General features: G+C 38.5%; 2 long non-coding RNA genes across 2 annotated transcripts; both read left to right on the top strand.

Moving 5' to 3' along the window:
• The first annotated feature begins 3,909 nt into the window (after positions 1-3,909).
• LOC109200374 (uncharacterized) lies at positions 3,910-6,951 on the top strand. Its single transcript, XR_002060545.2, has 3 exons — positions 3,910-4,042; positions 4,798-4,824; positions 6,319-6,951. It is a non-coding gene; the product is annotated as an uncharacterized LOC109200374 (long non-coding RNA).
• Positions 6,952-16,819: 9,868 nt separating this feature from the next.
• LOC112845383 (uncharacterized) lies at positions 16,820-20,490 on the top strand. Its single transcript, XR_003218192.1, has 3 exons — positions 16,820-16,880; positions 16,967-17,189; positions 17,274-20,490. It is a non-coding gene; the product is annotated as an uncharacterized LOC112845383 (long non-coding RNA).
• Positions 20,491-20,633: the final 143 nt, after the last annotated feature.

Genomic DNA, 20,633 nt, shown 5'->3' with positions numbered 1-20,633 from the left:
GGAGTCCTCACTATGAGAAATAGACTGCAAAAATCCTGTCTCTCTCTGTTCCTTCATGTGTGTAAGAGTGCACCTGTTTTGGCGGGAAAAAGTACACAGCCTCTCTGATTGGTGGATTCAAATTGATCAGCTCCCAGGCTGCTTGACTGACCTAGAAACTTGCTTCTCTCTCCCTCTGTGTGTGTGTGTGTGTGTGTGTGTGTGTGTGTGTGTGTGTGTGTGACAGAGAGAGAGAGAGAGGGAGAGAGAGCCTTTTTATAGGAGCATCTTGTTGTATGATTTAAATTCAATATATTTAGACTGGTTGACTGAATTTGATCCTGTGTGTGTCTCTCTGTGCATGTGTGTTTCCATATGTGTCCATATTTGTGATTGTGTGACTGTTATACTTTTGCTGATTTTTTTTCATTGAACAATTACATTTGAGGGACCCTTAGCATGTTCAGGATTTTTTTCAGCTGTCCATTTTGCTTTTCCAATTTTTCTATTTAAGTTATTACTATTGTGCTAAGTCATAGCATTTCTGCTGCTTTTCAGTATTTGTGCTAAATAAAGCATTTCTGCTAAATCATACCATTTCTGCTATTTTATAAGATTTGTGCTAAATACAGCACTTCTGCTAAATCATGCTATTTCTGCTATTTTATAAGATTTGTGCTAAATATAGTATTTCTGCTAAAACATAGTATTTCTGCCAAATATAGTATTTTTGATTAATTATACTTTTTCTACCAAATCATAGTACAGTATTTCTGCTTTTTATAGGATTTGTACTTAATATAGTATTTCTGCTTAAGTACAGTATTTCTGCCATTTTATAGTATTTGTGCTAAAACATAGTATTTCTACTAAATGAAGTATTTCTGGGTAGTCATAATATTTCTATATATTTCTGCCAGCTCCCCAGGGAGTCAATCCTCGGTGAGGACTGTAATATTCAAATTTACATATCCAGGCCTGCGTGACTTCCCAGCCAGCCAATTGTCTATATATGTTTAATAATTCATATTTTAAATATAAATGTTCAACACTTGAAGATTCACCCATCTCTTCTCAACAAAATGGTATAAGAATGACAGTTGTAGCCCCTACGGTTAGGAAACGTACACACAGCACACAGCCCGACACATAACACAACAGCAGAGAGAGTACAGACTTTAAGGTGGCGAGGCGTGATTGCAGATGACGTCAGGTGCGACCACCTCTCTTGCAGGGGCACTGCAGGCCACATAAAATATTTATATAGATATTTTGCGAATATTTATTATTCATTTTTTAAGAGCATAGTGCTTTTTTCCAATTATTTTTTAAATTCAGGTGAAGGTTCTATATGCCCCGAAAGCCCAAAGGTGATATAAGGATCAGTTTTTGTTTGATACATGGACAATTCAAGTTCAGCTTTTTAATTCATTTAAGAGAGACCATCAACTGGATGCTTTTACTTTTTGTTATTTTTTAAGAATTCAAAATGTCCATTAAATGAATAAAATTTCATTTGCTTTGTAGCATTTCATGGATTTCATACGCAACACACTATAGTTGTTTATACAAAGCATAAAGGTAAAAAACAATGTGTGCAGTGTTATGTTCATTTTAGATGTCAAAAAGTATTTGTGGCTCCCAGTGCTTTATTTTCCGTGCAAGCCTGGTCCAAATGGCTCTTTGGGTCTTAAATGTTGCTGACCCCTGGTTTAGATGGTTGTCTTTAAAACCCTCACTGAAGAGTCTTGTTTAGACAGCCACACCTTTACCTCACTGCAGCAGGGGTGAAGAAGTGGGTGCAAGTCCATTTAGGTCAGAATTCATATGATTACAACCAATACGTATTAGAATAAAATAAATAAATGTGCTATGAACATGTCAGGAGTCACTGTTAAAAAGTCTCATGGCAGTGGGGTAAAGGACCTCCTGAACCTCTGACTCCTGCAGTGCAGTGAGGTGAGCCTCTGCAGCTCCTACTGTCCTGTGAGAATGCTTAGGTGAACACCAACACCAGCTCCTTGGTGTTGGTGTTCAGGAGAAGACTGTTCTTATTACTGCAGTCAGTTAAATAAATCTATCATAATACAGTACATTTTAACATAATGACCTTATGTTTATTTATGTCTTTTAACCATTATTTCAAATTCAAAGAATCCTGTTAGAAACATTTTTTAAACTTATAGAATTAAATTTCTACTAGTTGTTTTTTGTTGCAAAAAAACTAGTATATTAATGTTTAAATTTACATATATCTTTCACATTTTCAATGCCAATTTTGTGTAATGGCGGAGTTTCCCACTACCCGTGAATGCCTCTTTTTTTTTTACGTCTCCGGCTGACTCCTGAAGCTCCGCCCACTCTCTGCTCATCCCTGCCGGTAAGCGCTACTTCTCTGTCTCTCTTCTCTGAAATGAAATGTCTATAAGCTGTTTGAGTGATTTACCCAGTTGTTGTTAGTGACTTATGAAGCCAGTCGAAGTATAAGTCATGTTGAAGTAACACAATGGCTGCTTTTTTTAGTGAAACGTTTTAATTTTAGTATTTAAAAGAAGTGGTAAGCTAGCCCTAACAACCAAGTGCTAACGCCTAGCCTAGCTCCTATAGGCCCAGTGTGAAATGAATATGTTTCATTTGATTGTTTAATACAGTTATTGTGTTGTATCTGGTTCATTCGGTGTGTTAGTGTTTCTGAGTCTATTAGAGAAGCTGAAGTTAGTTCTCCTCTTCACAAATCAGTCAGTTAAAACGGCCTCATTCTTTAGGTTGTAAGGTAATAAGCCGCCATCTTAGAACCATTGATTAGCTGCTGAAGCAGCATGGTCGGCAACTTCAAAGGAGCCATTTTACCGCCTCTGACTGAAAGCCGGGAGAAAAAGAGTCACGTGCCTGTGTGTTTGTTTTATAGGTTAATTAACAGAAGGGAGAGAGAGCTGAGGATAAAACACATAATATAATAACATCTCTTAGCAAGAAGAAGTTTTTTTAATTAATTAATTTTAGTTTTTTTGTTCATTTTTACGAACTGTTTAACAAACACTTGTTTGTGCAGGTTGTTTTTTAAATAAAACCTACACCTGCAGCCACCTTCAAATAAATAAAATGCAGCAGTGCACCATTAATATTATTAATATGATATGTAGATATTTAAAACAACAGCATATTAAATGATACTAAATGACACTGTGTGCAGGTGATAATATTTTGGGGAAGAATTTGAATGCAGACCAACTCAAACGTTGAAGCCTACAAATATATCACCCAAGCTTTCATTTATGATTGTTCATGCTTTTAAATTGTGATGTCACAATTTGATAAAGTGTGCAGTGCTAGGTGTAGCAAATCATTGCTTTTTACATCTACTGTGTTATCTAATAGCACCAAACTAATAGAGCTATCACATAACTGAGAAACTTGTGTGGCTTATTACAAATGGATGAAACCACATATTACCTTAATGAAGACAGTAATCTTTAATAAGGTGTAGAAAAAAGAGGTGAGTTGTTTGTATTCCAGCTGTGGTAAACAAAGACGTGTACTGAATCTTTTGGACTACACAGAGTGATCAAAGGAGTTTGCAAAGAAAAGCGTCTGGACTTCTTTAAGTTGCTTGAAGACGTTTCACCTCTCATCCGAGAAGCTTCTTCAGTTCTAAGGTCAAATGGCCGAGAGTCCCAGATTTAAACCCAGTGGGAGGATCCCCCCAAAGAGGGACAAAGGACCCCCTGGTGATCCTCTAATCACATGAGCCAAGGTGTGAAAGCGGGTGTGGGACCTAATCAGCCAGGGTTTCAGGTGAGCTCATTGACCTCATTTGACCTTAGAACTGAAGAAGCTTCTCGGATGAGAGGTGAAACGTCTTCAAGCAACTTAAAGAAGTCCAGACGCTTTTCTTTGCAAACTCCTTTCACTACGATGACCTGGATGACTGAGAACCTTCACAGACATACACAGAGTGATGTAGTATTGACTGTGATGCTGATCTGAGTTGTCTCATTCTGTATTTTTGTGCTTTGTCTTTTGTTACACAGAGTGAAAGAGATCTTTGGTTTTGCCTTTGCTGGTAAGTAAACAGTGATTGTAACTGAAGCAGTATGAACCTGGCATTGCGTAGCACGTTTGACGACTTGCATACAGTAGTTTGACTTTTTGTGATATGTTTCCATTTACTGATTGGCAAAAACATAAAGTCAGGATTTATTACGTGTACCAGTGTGTCTAATTAGTTTATTACTTATTTAGTGAATATAATTTGTTTTAAAATTAAATAGAAATGTTGCCAAAAAGGGACATTGCAAAATACATAAATATTCCTAGCAACTGGTACAATGAAAGGATTTTGTAGTGTAATATTTTAAGACATTTCCTTTTAATCACAAAACATGGTGCAAGTCTGTTATGGTAACATGTCAATATTTATATGTATTTTAGGATTTGCATAGTCATATCAGACTAACCAAAACATGATGAGGTTTTCTGTTGCTTCTGATTTAAAGAATTACTTTGTATTTAATGTTTTTAACCTGAAAGGACATTAAAAGTTGTGGTTTTTCACACTTTATTAGAACTGACCTGTCGTAGAAAATGTTGGAGCCACAAGGCTTCTGTGTAGGAAATATTTGGTACCTCCTACCTTCCTGCACATGTGAGACCCTGCAGTTCAATTATCTCCTCTTTAGACTACAGTGAACTTAAAAAAGTAAAGTAATTGAGGATTTTACTAGTTAATTTGTGTCACAGTCAATTGGATTGTGTGTGAAGAGGCTCTACAGTCTGAATCATCAAACAGTGATCTGATGAATTGTTTCCTTTCTCTAGACTGCTGATCTGATCGTCTCAAGTCTGGTAAGTAAAGGTTTGTCTGAGGTGCAGTGCTGGGAAATGTTTCTCATTATAGGAGATTCGGTGTAGTGCTGTGAGTCAGCACAGCTATTGGTGATCATCAAAAGTCATCAAATTCTAGAAAAGCCTGTGTAAACATTTCCAGACCTACAGAGGTCTGTAGGTTATTGTAGCAGCGCATCTTTTTCCACATTAGATTAGCTCATGAACAGCAGTTTAGGTACAAGTAGGGCCTTGCGGATTTCAAAAGCTTCTTTCCCTTCATGAAATTAATTCACTTTCTGAAATCTGCTCTTTGAATTAGTCTTTTAATTAAAGATTTTGTTGATGATTGGAAAAAAATCAAAAGCACAGTTACAGCACTCATTTCTGTATTTTATGATTAAATGATCTACAAAGAAATTATCATCATACTACATTTTTAATTAGACCTTGATATTGGCCATTATAAGTATGTCCTAGATTTAGTGGAGTGCTTATGGCTGTGTATTAAACATGCCCCACATGTGACTGAAATATGTAGAAACTGCTTTGTAGGAACCATACATCTCCAAATTTCTCATTTTGCCAAAAGTCATACTGAGTAAAGTATTGTTTACTTTTATGTTAATGGATCTCAAATCCCTGTTTCTGTGTGCCCAGATATTATGATATACTGTTGTCCCAGGTAAGTACACACAGAAACAATGATTTGAGAACTTTGGGGATTAAGGAACATGTGATGTTGCACAAATTTGAGTGAAGCAGGTGGCCTGAAACTGTCTCTTCTAACCTCCGTGTATGGGTTTTGTTGGACCATATGATATTTACAGTAGGTTATTGTAGCAGCACATCTTGGTTTAAGTTTATAGATACTGTTTGTCCTTATTATGTTAATAGAATGTAAAAATTTCTTTAGAATAGTTCCACCACCATTTTTGAGCATTTTCAATAAGTTCAGTCCAATAATTTACTGTGGAACTCTTCAATATGTAAAGCCCTGTATGTACTGTATTTTTCGGATTATAATGTGCATTCATAACTCTAAACATTTTTCAGTGGTAACACAGAACAGTACACTCACTTATTCTGTTCAGTACTCTTCCACAAATCTATCAAATTCTTCATGGATTGATCGGTTTGAAATCTGCTTCGTACGCATGTCTCTAAACAGATGCCAGGTCCTCATACACACACCATAATATTATGTTTAAGCACAATACGAATTACTCCGCGAGGCACCTGACTACTGTAGCTGTAATGCTCCAACAATCCATCAAACGGTGCAGCTTTGTAGCTTTCCAAAGTCGTACTAAAACATTTTGACTGATGTTTGAGCGCCATGTAGCACATAAAATTGGGTTGAGGTCACTAAGCACAGCCAGAATTAATATGTAAGGTAAACTGTTAATTTTTGAGAAAACTAAAGGATTTTAAGTGTGACTTATAGTCCGAAAAATACTGGAAAGCCATGTTTATTGAAAATATGCCTAATTCCAGTCTCTTTTTGTCTTACAGGTGACCTGCTGCAGAAAACCCTCTCCCTCTATCGTTGACAAGCAATTAACAAGCAATTTCAGTCTGTCCTATCACTCTCCCTCTCCCTGCTCCATCTTTTTTGACAAGCCATTCTATCTTCTATCATTTCTCCGCCATGAGCTCTATCTAATTTGACAAGCTTGAACCTGAGTTGAAAAGCAATCTAAGTTTGACAAGAAACCAAGTTTGACAAGAAACCAAGTTTGATAAGAAACCAAGTTTTTGGAATTGAAGTTACCAGAACTTCGTCGATCTGTTTTCAGAATTCTGAGAGATCTCCGCTCTCACTGCTCCTTCTTTCCTGTCGTTAAACTCTCTCATATCCACTCATTTTGCTGGAAATTACAAGTAAAAAGTTGAATATACAGTAGTAGAATTACAGTACAGTAGAACTCACTGTAGAAACTACTTACAGAGCCCTACATTTGTCATTTTAATTTTGCATTACACTTTGAAATAAACACTGATAGTTTGGCTTACAAGTGCAATTACTTTGATAAATTATATAAAATATACACCTCTTTTGAGATTTTTCTTTGTAGTAAGATAATCTGGTTATTTTGTAATACATACATTCAGGATGCTGTATTCACATAAATATTAAATTTGATTCAAATACATTTTTCAAGTCTGTTTCATTGGCTTGACATTTGACTACAAGTTTTTACTATTATTATTTAAGGACAAACCCTTTTTTGTCACTCAGTGTAAGTATTCAGTTACAATTGTCATCAAGAGGCTGACCTGAGAACCCAGACTTCCTGTTTCCTGACTGCTGCAGAACGTCCAGCTGAAGAATCCCCTTCGCCTGTCATCTGATCACCACACCATCACAGCTCCTTATATTTGCTTTACATTTTAAATATCTGAAAGATTTACACAAAGTCTACTTAAAAGCTAAGATTTTTATCATAGCCTGTTGATTGATTGTTGAGATTTATTCTGCATATTACTTTACAGAAGTATAGACCTATTTGTTATCCAGTCTGGTTAGAAAAAATAGAAGTAATAATATACAGTTTTTGAAAAGGCTACAATAAAAAAGACCAAAGTGTTTTCAAAGAACTTTAAATAAGTTAAACTAAATATTGAGTTTGTATTTAAGTCAGCCTTTTACATCAATTCTGATAAAGCTGATTTAAGAGAAAGTTGAGTCAGTTTTTCAGTGTTTACAGGTTGAGTTTTATTTACATTTGTGTATAAATACATATAAGGTCCAGTTTGTACTTGCACAAAATGCCAAGAAAAGGTCAAAGGTCACAGTCCCAGAAGCTTAGATGGCAAAAGCAGAAAGAACAGGTAAATGTTTCTCAGAGCGGTGAGGAGGTAAAGGTGTCTGTTACAAGTATTCCCAGTCCAAAAGTGCAGAGCAGCGTTCAGACAGCCGCAGTGTCTTATGCAGATGTGGTAAAGAGAGGTGTTCCCTCAGCATGTGTGCCAAACGCTAAAGTACAGCAGGTAATCCAGATTGAACCCCAGGTAACTCTGCAAACGCAGCATGATGGAGAAACTCCAGGACCGTCTCATGTACAGGTTACAAACAGTGAAACTTGTTCACGAGTGAGTAGCATCTGTGCGTCCCGAAGCCAGGCCTCTGCTAAGTATGGAAAGTACCGTAATCAGCAATGCATGGCTAACAGTTTGGTTTTCCTGTCATTCTTACACGAGGATGAATTCATTACCAGAGCAGATCTTAACCGTGTGTTGGACAAAGGCCATGCCGTGTATTCAGATGCCAGAAAGAGGTTTGTGAACAGCGTGTTTCTAGCCTCCGATGAGCTTCCCTCAGTGGTCACCAGCCGCAGACACGAGTATCAAGTGGATATGTCTCAGTTTGCTCATTATGGCACATTTGATGGTACAGATCATTTTCCGAGCCTTGAACAGGGACTACAGTGTTTGGCTTCAGCGGTTCGCTACGCTTTGCTAGTCATGGGAGGAACGGTGATCGCAGTTTGCAGGCTGACTTCAGGTGAATATGCATACTTTGACCCTCACCCACGTAAGTCTACAGGAATGCCATTGTCGCTAGCTGTAAGTGGTGGAACTGCAGTTATGTTAAAATTCACACGTCTTAACGACATGATTGACAGGATCAAACGCTTGTACCGAATGTTTAGCATCGCACCATCCTGCACTTATGAGCTACAGCCTGTCGAGTTTCACAGTGAAAACGCAGCTGACCAAAGAGATGCTGATGAAAACAGACAAACAGCTACAAGTCTTCCAGCACCAGCTTTAAATGAACCTGAATTTGAAACCCCAAAATCCACTGAGCAGACACAGAAAACTGTGACCGACACTTTAGCCACCGAAGTGATGTCATCCAGAGTGGATTATTCAAATGAGCCAGCTGCTGAGCTGAACAATCGTCCTTCTGATTATTTAGAAATAGAAACCTCTGCATCTTCTGTAAGAGACACTCAGGTAACAAAAGAATCTGTTCCTCAGAATGATTTAAACACTGCCTCCTGTTTAACTAAGACAACAGAGGAACTCTCACATAAACTGTTGAAGCATAATAAACAGCAAAGGAAAAAGATTAGGAGACGATTATTGGTCCAAGAAAAACTACCACAGAGAAAGGAAAATGAGAAAAAGAAAGAAAGACAGACGTACACTTTTGATGAAAGCTTTAAGGCAAAGAAAAAAGATTCTAGTAGAAAGTCTCATGATTCTGATCACAGTAAGAAAAAGAGTGTGTACAAAAATAATCTGTATAAACTCAATGCTACATATAGAGAGAAACAGAGAGAACATTTTAGAAAAATCTATAGAGATAGTGCTAAAATTAGAGAGAGAAAAAGAGAACGTGTCATAAGGATGTATAAAGAAGATTCATTATTCCGAGAAAAGCAGAAGGAGCGTATAACAAGAACATATAGAGAATCTCCCATTTTCCGAGAAAAGCAGAAGGAGCGTATAACAAGAACATATAGAGAATCTCCCATTTTCCGAGAAAAGCAGAAGGAGCGTATAACAAGAACATATAGAGAATCTCCCATCTTCCGAGAAAAGCAGAAGGAGCGTATAACAAGAACATATAGAGAATCTCCCATTTTCCGAGAAAAGCAGAAGGAACGTATAACAAGAACATATAGAGAATCTCCCATCTTCCGAGAAAAGCAGAAGGAGCGTATAACAAGAACATATAGAGAATCTCCCATTTTCCGAGAAAAGCAGAAGGAACGTATGAGAAAAACATATAAAGAATCTTATAGACAATCTCCTATGTTCAAAGAACAGCAGAAGGAACGTCTAAGAAGAAATTACAGAACTTGTGCTGGATTCAGAGAGAAACATAAAGCTTACATGAGGTCATATGTATATAATCTATATAAAGAAAGTGAAGAATTTAAACAGAAAAAGAGATCTTACATCACTAAACGTTATGGAGAAGAGAGACAATTTCAGCAGAAACACAAGGACAATATGAGAGAACGAATGAGAGTAAAATATTGGAACGGTTTTTCTTTTAGACAGATGCATAATATCAGATGTGCAATGAACATAAAAAGAAAATATCGTCAGATGCATCGACCAGCTGAAAGTTTACAGTGTCATCCAGATAACAGTTTAATGAATGAGGCCATATCTCGTTTCAGATCCAACATTAAGTCAGCACCATCTTATGTTTGTACTGTTTGTCTAAAAGCTTCTTTTCCTAATCAGGTGAAAATCTGCAAAAGAGAAAATTACTCAAAACACCAAACTGTAGCTCAGCAGTGTCTAACTGGTAAATTTGTTCATGTGTGTGACGAAGCATGTAATGATCACTGCAGCTTTCCTGTTGAGAGAAAAAAGGAGTATATCTGTCACACGTGTCACAGTTCCCTCAAAAGTGGACGCATGCCAAGGCTTGCTGCTGTCAACGGTTTAGAACTGCAGGATATTCCAGCTGAACTGTGTGATCTCAACATTCTGGAGAGACATCTGATTGCCAAATGCATACCATTTGCAAAGATTATTCCTCTTCCAAAGGGCAGACAAAGACTCATACGTGGTAATGTGGTGTGTGTACCATCTGAGGTCCAACAAACAGTTGACTGTTTGCCTCGGCTCAGAAACCAATCACAGATAATGAGGATCAAGTTGAAAAGACGACTGTGCTACAAAGGCCATCAGCTGTTCCAGACTGTCACCTGGTCTAAACTGATCCAAGCCCTGCGTAAACTCAAACAAATTCATCCACAGTACACAGATATTGTTATCAGAGATGATGCATTGCTTTGTGATCCCACGTTACCTGATGATGACAGCAGTGATGAAGCCAGCATGGCAAGTGATGATTATAATGAAGCAGATTTAATGGAAATTGACAACTATGAAAAAGATGCCCTTTTGTGTGAAACTGAGTCTGAAAGTGAACAAGATATTGATATGCAATCCTGTGATGAACAACCAGAGGAACAAAATCCAGAGGAACCAGAAAGTGATTTGAACAATGGAGGTTTTGCTCTAGAAAGTTGCCTGCAGCCTGTAGACATTTCAGAAGAGATTCTCTCTTTCACTGATAACACATATTGTGTGGCTCCTGCAGAAAGAAACAATCCTGTTAGCTTCTTCAGAACTCCTCATTTGGAAGCCATGGCATTTCCTGTGCAGTTTCCTACTGGTCAGAATACACTGGATGAAAAGAGACGTCTTAAACTCACACCAAGTGCTTACTTCAAGTCAAGGCTTTTCAACATTGATGCAAGATTTGCTAAAGATACAAATTACCTGTTTTTCTCACAGTTTGTCACTGAAATACACCTGGCTAATTCCAGCATGACAATACAGCTAAGGAAAGGTAAAACTATGACCAAAGATGGACGCAAAATCACATCAGGAATGTTACAAAGTAAGACAGAAGTAGAGAAGCTGGTAAGAAATAAAGATGCAATCAGATTTATGCAGCCACTCAGAGGAACTCCAGCTTACTGGCAGAAAACTACAAGAGATCTATTCAGTATGGTTCGTCAAATAGGAACACCTCAGTTCTTTGTCACTTTCTCTGCTGCTGAGATGAGATGGCCTGAAGTGATTCAAGCAATAAAGAGACAGCAAGGTGAAGAGGTTGATTTTGAAGCCCTGGACTGGTCAGAAAAGTGTGAAATTCTAAGATCAAATCCAGTAACCACCATGCGAATGTTTGATAAGCGTGTTGAGGCTTTGTTCAGAGATTTGCTGTTTTCTCCTGCACAGCCCCTTGGTGAAATCATTGATTACTTTTACAGAGTTGAGTTCCAGCACAGAGGTAGTCCGCATATACACATGTTGCTGTGGATTCGAGAAAAGGTAGAAGTAGATGTGGATGACGACCAAACTGTCTGTGACTTTGTGGACAGATACATCTCAGCTCAGCTCCCTGATCCAGAAAAACAGCCTGAACTGCACAAAAAAGTCACTGAACTACAAAAGCACAGCAAAAACCACACAAAAACGTGCTTTAAGAGTGTGAACTCTGGTTGTAGATTTGGCTTTCCAAAACCACCAGCCACAAGAACAATGATTGTGAGACAGGATGAGGATTCAGACACTGAAGCTGCAAAAGCCAAACTCAGACCTTTGATGAACCTGCTGAAGGAACCTGAAGCTGCTTCCCTCACCATAGAGCAGATTCTGTCACGATGCAACTTGACAATGAATGAGTATGAGCAATGCCTCCAAGACATAAACAAGAAAACAGCGCTGATTCTGAAACGTGACCCAAAGGACTGTTGGATCAACAATTACAACCCAGACCTGCTTGAAGCCTGGAACTCTAATTTAGATGTCTCATTAATATTGAATGCCTATTCATGTATAGAATATCTCTGTAAATATATAACGAAGAAAGAATCTGGCCTCTCTGAATACCTAAAGACAGTTATTGACAACTCTGATAAGAACACGGTCAATGAATGTGATGAAATGAGAGCTGTGATGCAGGCTTATTCAAAAAAGAGAGAAATCAGCGCACAGGAGTGTGTGACTCGAGTCTGTGGCCTAAAAATGAAAAAATGTTCCCGCAGTGTTGTATTTGTACCAACAGATGATAACCCAGTAAAAATGAGTCGCCCGATGAGCTACCTGGAAACCACAACACACGACAGTTGTAATATTTGGATGACAAGTTTGAGTGATAAATACAAATGCAGACCTGAGACACCAGAATATGAGGAAATGTCACTGGCTGATTTTGCTGCCCTGTGCCGGTTGGTGAGTGGTCCAAATGAAGGAAAAGATGTGCTTCCTCTTCTAAACCAGCTTGGATTTGTACAAAGGCGAAAGAATGATAAACCAGCTATAATCAGGTATTACCACTGTTCACAGGAAAAAGATCCTGAGCAATATTATGGACGACTGTTGAGACTTTACCTTCCACACAGATCAGAGCAGGAACTGAAACCACAAGGGTTCCAAACCTATCAGTCCTTCTACAACTCAGGTTTTGTACGACTTCCATGTTCAGACCACAGTGAGTCTGTGAAAAGGGTTGTAAAGAGAAATAAAGACAAGTATGAGAAGAACTCTGAGGATATTGAGAGTGCACTGGAAGAGTTTGAACAAAATAGGGATGTTGTTATTGATGAATGGTGTAATCTTGCTCCTGAATCTGAAGTTGTGAGGCTACAATGTGATGAGAATCTTCCTGAGAGACATTCTGATGATGAGAACGAACAGGAGAATGTTCCCGACTACAGTCGTCAGTCTGATGCTGTAACAGAGATCAGAGCCATCAGAGAACAACCTGCAGTAGATCCAGCTGTGGTACGTGTAATGTATCAGAATCTGAACCAGAAGCAGGCCTGCGTGTTCTATGCCATAAGAGACTGGTGTATTCAGCGAGTTTGTGGTTTGAACCCAGATCCATTTTTCTTCTATATCAACGGTGGTGCAGGAACTGGAAAGTCACATCTGATTAAGTGTATTCACTCTGAAGCATCAAAGATCCTGAGCAGACTGCCTGCTAATGCAGAAGAAGCTGACATATCAAATCCAACTGTTTTACTGACTTCATTTACTGGGACAGCAGCTTTTTCTATCAATGGCTCTACATTACATTCCCTACTGAAACTACCCAGGAGTCTGAAACCACCCATTCAAGGACTTGGTAACCAACTGGATGAAGTCAGATCTGAGCTTATAAATGCTGAAATTATTGTTATTGATGAGATTTCAATGGTTTCAAAACCCCTTTTTGCTTATGTGGATGCAAGACTGAAACAGATCAAAGGCACTCAGAGACCTTTTGGTGGAATGTCAGTTTTAGCTGTTGGAGATTTTTACCAGCTGCCACCAGTGCGACAGTCTAAACCTCTCTGTGTTTATGATCCAGAACAGATTGACCTATGGCAGGAACATTTTCAGATGATCACTCTAACCGAGATCATGCGTCAAAAAGATGATGTGGCCTTTGCAGAGATGCTGAACAGGATTAGAGTCAAAGAAAAGACAGATGAGCTTTCTCAGTGCGACAGAGATTTGTTGTCACAGGCTGTGACTGCACCAGAAGAATGTCCAATCGAGGTCTTACACATTTATGCCACCAACAAGAATGTTGAATCCCACAACACAGATACGCTCAAGAAGCTTCATTCAAACATCATAATCATCACTGCAGACGATTTCCAGAAGGATAAATGTACAGGCAGAATGGCACGAAGAGACAAACCATTTACAGGTGGGCGAAATGATTTACCCGACACCCTAAATGTTGCTGAAGGAGCCCGAGTGATGCTGACCAGAAACTTGGACACACTAAACGGTTTGGTCAACGGTGCTTTTGGTATACTGATAAAGGTGGTGAGATCTGAAAATGATGGACACATAATTAAACTGGGGCTCAGAATGGACAACCGGCAGTCTGTAAGAAGCAACCGCAGTGCTAATGCAGCATCTGATGATCTTGTTTACATTGAGAGAGCAGAGGAGAGTCTGAAGTTTAAAGGAGCGGTACGCAGACAGTTTCCTGTAAAGCTCGCATTTGCCTGCACAATTCACAAAACTCAGGGTCTTACAACACAGACAGCTGTAGTTTCAATGAAGAACATTTTTGAACCAGGTATGGCTTATGTTGCTCTCAGCAGGGTGACGTCTCTCAGTGGACTCTATTTACAGGATTTGGATGAGAACAAGATTTATGCCAATCCTGAGGTAACTGCAGCGCTCCAAACCATGAGACAAGCCAGCGTTGAGGAAATGATGCCTCTTCTTCAGGTCAGAGAAACAGCCAGCAGACCTGACACTCTTACACTGATCCATCACAATACGGAGGGTTTGCCATCTCACATCAGTGACATCAAGAGTCATCATGAAATGTGTTTAGCAGATGTTTTGTGTCTCACAGAGTCTCACCTCCAAGGCTCCTTTGTTGCAGACAGTCTTCATTTGGACGGCTACACCATGTTCAAACGCAACAGACATGTGTCCTACACAAACTTTCCTCACATGGCCAGCAGAAGTGGTGGTGGAGTTGTTGTGTATTTGAGGAATCATTTTCAGGTTCAGGTAAAACAGTATCTGCATAATGTCACTGATCTTGAGTTTTTAGTGTTGAAGGTTCAGGCTCCATTCCCTGCGCTCATTGCTGTTGTGTACAGACCTCCTGACTACAGTTTGACACCATTCATGCAAAACCTGGTAAGTCTTTTAGATTCACTTGAAATAATGGACTGTCACCCAATAATTGTGTGTGGAGATTTTAATGAGAACCAGTTGCAGAGTGGAAGAAAACAGATTCTGGAGCAGTTTCAGTCTAGAGGGTATTCACAGCTGATCACTTCTGCCACTACAGACAAGAACACCCTGCTTGACCTCATTTTTATTTCTCAGCCACAGCAAAGTCTCTATTCAGGTATTCTGAGGACATATTACAGTTACCACAACCCTGTGTTTTGTGTCCTGTCCTCCAGCCAATCATGAAGTTGTCTGGTGAGTTTTGGAACAATTACAGATCATGTTTGTTACAGAGTTTACTGATTGTAGAGCATGAAAAAGATTTTTCATTGAAAAATCATATTTCTTCATATTGTCTTCCCTACTCTGTCTGTAAGAAGACCCTCTCTTATTGCAATGTTATTAATCATTTCACCAAATCATGGCTGTACTTCATGCAGAGGCGGGAGATCTGCTTTCTGTTATCATGCACCTCAGATCTGAAATATGCTGCAAAAAGTATTAAACGGACATAATTTATTTTTTATTCTCATGTTTTAAATGACTAAATCTACTAATGCATTTTTTCATGGATGTTAATTGTCATCTCCTTTTTTGATACTCTTTTTACTCTGACGTATGTATCTCAACAAACGAGAGCTTCCCCTCAAAGGGCTTTCAAATATGAAATAGTAAATAAATAAATCCCAGATAAATGCAGGCATTTATTCACATGAATAAATACAGACAATTATATTTTCTTGATTATAGTAAATTTTGTAGAATCAAATGTTTTTGGGATGAATGAGGTTTTGCTTATCATGTTTTACAGGTAAAAAAAAATGTTAAAAGTTTTAAACTATCTTTAGGCTACCAGAGATGTCTATAATGATACATTATGTAGAGAAAAACATTTTTACAGCTTACAGAATATGTATAAAAACTAATTTAGAAGTACATGGAAGTTTCTGCATCCATTTTCTGACTTGGCCTTTATCCGGGTGGGTTTGGGTTTGGGTGGATAAAGGCCAAGTCAGAATTCTCTGAGCAGCTGAAAAAAGCTGCTAATAAACAAAGACATCAGAAAGCGGGGGCTTTAGGTGTAGCCCCGCTTTCTGACGCACTAATTAGATTTAGTAACTGACACCCCATACCAGCATTACATAGACACTTGGGGGCTGAGATGGGTGGGTGGGGAGGGTGGGTGGTGTTAAAAGCACATTATGTTTTGTAGATGTATTTTTTCAGACAGGGCACACACAGTCCTGTTTCCTTTGTGGGAAAACCTTCAAACTTCACCATCCTCAGCTGAAACAACAACATCTTAACCCCATCTTCATGAACTGCTGAGCCAAACCTGATCCATCAGTGCTGGACTGCACAGATAACTACATGCCACAACGAGACTGCTGTTTTATGAACTGCCATACCAGTGTGTCTTCAATGGAGAAGATGACACACCATCACCTGACCTCCTGCCTGATCTGGAGACCATCACCATGCTGCCACACTACACACCTCTGAGACCATCAATGATGACTCATACTGAGGAAACTGTATTTCCTGTCAGAGATGCTCAGTGATCCTCAGAGCAGAGAGAGGTATGATTCTTTATCTTTGATAAAAAATGTCATTGCTTTTAATTCATTTAATTAATTAAAATCCTGTTTATTGCATAAAGAATTACACACTCAAATGATTATACTTGTTGACACTTTTTGAGTTTTAATTCACATTATGGATTACAAATCTATGCTTTTTCTACTCTGTCTCTCTGTGCAGGTATTGCTGTCTCCTGAGTTCTTCAGTGTCCCAACTGAGACATTCAAACCTCATTGCAGAGCTCATGTCTTTCCTCACCATCATGTGAGTGTGAGATTGCTCTGGATTCTGGTTATGTGGCCTGCAGCACCTATAAGGTATTTTAACATTGTTCATTTTATAACTTATTTCTAGTTTTTAGGCCTTAACACAAATAAAATGTTCCTTTTTATGTATTTTTTAGAACAAGCTCATACAGTGTGACTGCATTCCAGCTTCTTAGACTCTACGCAAGTGGACACAGTATCAGTGTTTGACCGCTCTTACAGACACCGACTTCTGTCAACTCACTGCTACTGATCAGGCACCTCACTCCAGGAAGACAGAGGGCTGCAAGCCTGTCATCGTTTCCAGTGTGGCTTTGTATTCTTGGGGTAGCATCAGATTTTTCCCACAAATATTCAAAGGTAACACTTATTTTAAGCTTAGTTATTAAATCAAAAGTCTTCCCTTCTGTTAATTTTTTTGTTTTCTTTTACATTTATATGCAGTGATCGGATGTGGTGGAGCTTTGTTAACTGTGTGGAAAACATCTGTTTGTGATGATATTTACAATGAGGCTTTAAGGTGACAGTTTCCATTTAATTTCAATCCTTTTACTAAGCAAAAACATGTTTGCAATTAACATATTTTTTTCAGTTTTGTCTTTTGGATTTAACATTCCTCTGTGACAGCAAATACTAAACTGGTCCAAGTAACCAGCATATCATTGGTCAAAGGCAAAAAGGACCACATGTCACGCTAGCAATAAATTTTTGACTGTGTTTGTGTCACCAGATTGAACAAACAATATCAGACATATGAAACTGAACTCTGGATTAATGTGCAGATGTTTTTTGTGGTTTTTTTATTGTTGAATAATTATTTTGTAGGACAAACCCAATCTATTTACCCAAACAATGTAACTTGTTTGGGTAAATAGTGGATTAATATATCAAAGTCTAAGTATAGCAAGCTGAATTCATACAAACACACAGCTCTAAATCTTGAATTGTAGAATGCACAATAATGATCATTTGATTATTATGGACATTTAAATCAGAATCTATTGAACCAGACACATATTCTTTATAGAGATTACACAATCTCAAAAAAAAAGAAAGTGTTTAAGAGGATAAGTAAAGAAAGCTCAAAGTGTGTTTGTATGAATATTGTCTTAGTATGGGGTGTCAGTAAGTACATGAGTATAGAATAGGTGTAACAGTGGTTTTCCACATCTGTGCTTAGACTGCTCTAATATATATAGATAATGGGTGAGACATATAGTTTGACCTATTAAGTCTGTTTGAAAAGTTCATGAAGGTCTCATCCAGTGCTATGTGTTTCTGTTTATCATTTTATGAGGTCACACAGCTGACATGAGTCAGAGTAGAACCATAATATTCATGTTAATGAGTCTACTGTTTACAGCTACTTCATGATGACTTTCATCCTGGTCACAGTACTATGTGAAAAGCTGTAAGAGGTAAAGTTAACCCAAATAATAGCTGATTATAAGTCACTCTCTAACATTGATTATTTTTCAATATAATTTATTCCACAACAATGTTCTTTATTTTATCCCTGTTTCTTCAAATATGCACATCAATTGTTCAGCTGTGTGACTCTCCATACCTGAAATATATCACAATGTGAACTTCATTTCAACAGTATTCCTTAGTTTGGTACCATATTTATCATCAAATTAGGAAACTGTAAACTAATTGAAAAAAGAAGCTTTTGAACATTTTAATGTGTAAAAATATATATATGTATAATTTTTTAAATTAATAGAACATAAACATGGCAAACAAAGATATATTCACAATTCTAACGGATGTTTCAATTGCTTGTATAGATTTTAGATTAATTTGGTCAAACATCTGTTTGAAACTGTGGTTATCAGAGTGTTGATAAGAATGCCTTGAAAGGTTCATGACGGTCACATTCAGTGATATGTCTTTCTGTTTATCATTACTTTTGAGTGACACAGCTGACTTGAGTTTTGATCAGACTAGAACCATAAAGCTGTTAGTAGTAAAGTTAAACCAAGGAATAACTTATCGTAAGTCACTCTCTAACACGGGGCAGTTTTTCAATTATTTATTAATTATTATTCAATTAATTTTCAATGTTATTTATTTCACAACTTTAACGTTCTTTATTTTTTTCCCCGTTTCTTTACATATGCACATGTGAATGTCTGTTTTAATTCACTGCCTGTGAATGCCTTTAAAAAACGCTTCAGGCGCCGCTCCAAGCTGGCAGCCAGTATCAGCAGCTCCAGCCTGACAGAGTCCTTTTTTCCCTTTAATATTTGTTTCTTTATTGTTCTTGTGAATCTTGTTTTTGTTTTTCTATTGTGGATGGTGGACTGAGCTCCCACTTAGGACGGTGGACTGAGCTCCCACTTAGGACGGTGGACTGAGCTTTTCTATTGTGGACTGATCTCCTACAATGGAGCTCAGAATTTTATGGACAATCGTTTTTCTTATTGCATTTTTTACGGCATCTGTGTCCGGAGAGCGCGTGGAGATCCAACCTTGCATTCTTTACAGCAGGGATCTGTTGTTAGCCAGCAGCTGTTAGCCCTCGGCGCTTCCACTGTTCTGCCTACCACCGAGCAAGCCAACATCCCCCATGAGGTGAGAAGGGAGAGACGCAGTACTTGGGCCGGGATCAGGCATCGCAGCAAGGTTAGGAGGTACCGGCCTGCAATTCCATCTGTTATTATGGGGAACGTGAGATCTCTCCCCGACAAAGTGGATGAATTGGCAGCTATGACCCAACATTAGCTGCACACTGTAACCAGCATACTCCAAACACAGCACCCTCTGGCCCTTTTCATGAACTCTGGCAATTTTAATCACATCTCCCTGTCCTCCCTGACATCACATCTGATGAAGACCATCGGGAGGTTGGTTCTAAACCATCTGCGCCCCTTGGTGAGGTCTTTATTGGATCCACTGCAGTTTGCTTACCAGCCTGGCTTTGGGGTGGAGGATGACATCATCTACCTCCTGCATCGAGCTCTGACTCACCTTGACAAGCCTGGATGCACTGTGAGGATCATGTTCTTTGATTTCTCCAGTGCTTTCAAAAACATCCACCCACGACTTCTGAGGGACAAGCTGGAGCTATCAGGAGTGGACCACCACATGTCCCAGTGGATACTGGACTACCTCACAGAACGTCCACAGTATGTGAGGTCACAGGGCTGTGTCTCTGATACACTGGTCTACAGTACGGCGGCCTCACAGGGAACTGTGCTGGATCTGTTCCTCTTCACCTCCTAGACTGCAGACTTTTTCCATCACCTCCCCACGCTGCCACCTACAGAAGTTCTCTGACAACTCTGCCATAGTCATCATCACCACAGGTCTGTACTGAGAGTACAGACAACTTATTGGGAGTTACATGTCTACTTTTTAATGCACAAGTACGATACACAATCTGCAGTTTTCTAATTACTCTAAATATTCCTAACTATTTAAACATTTTTCAGTATCCTGCTCTATTTGCACCCGATCTTTAGTCAAATTTCAACAACTGCACTGTACTCTGCTTTGTTAACTATTGTCCATGATGTAAATATGTAACAATTGTGTTTCTGTTCTTTGTCCTGTTCTTTTTTTGTATATGTGTGTTTTTTTGTGCTGCTGATACAACCACATTTCCCCTTGTGGGATAATTAAATGATTATTCTAATCTATTCTATTCTAATTGATATCATATCCACCCAGTTCATCATTTTGCCCTTCCACAATTATTTGAATTACAAATTAAAAGAGCAGGAATGTTAAAATCAATAATGAAAGGAATTTGTTGGCTTTTTCAAAAGGTACAAATCAAATATTGTTAATAGACCTGCC

Source organism: Oreochromis niloticus, unplaced genomic scaffold (assembly GCF_001858045.2).
Source record: "Oreochromis niloticus isolate F11D_XX unplaced genomic scaffold, O_niloticus_UMD_NMBU tig00007187_pilon, whole genome shotgun sequence".
Classification (NCBI taxonomy): domain Eukaryota; kingdom Metazoa; phylum Chordata; class Actinopteri; order Cichliformes; family Cichlidae; genus Oreochromis; species Oreochromis niloticus.
Note: the sequence above shows the minus strand (reverse complement) of the source record. Positions and strands in the feature narration are given on the sequence as shown.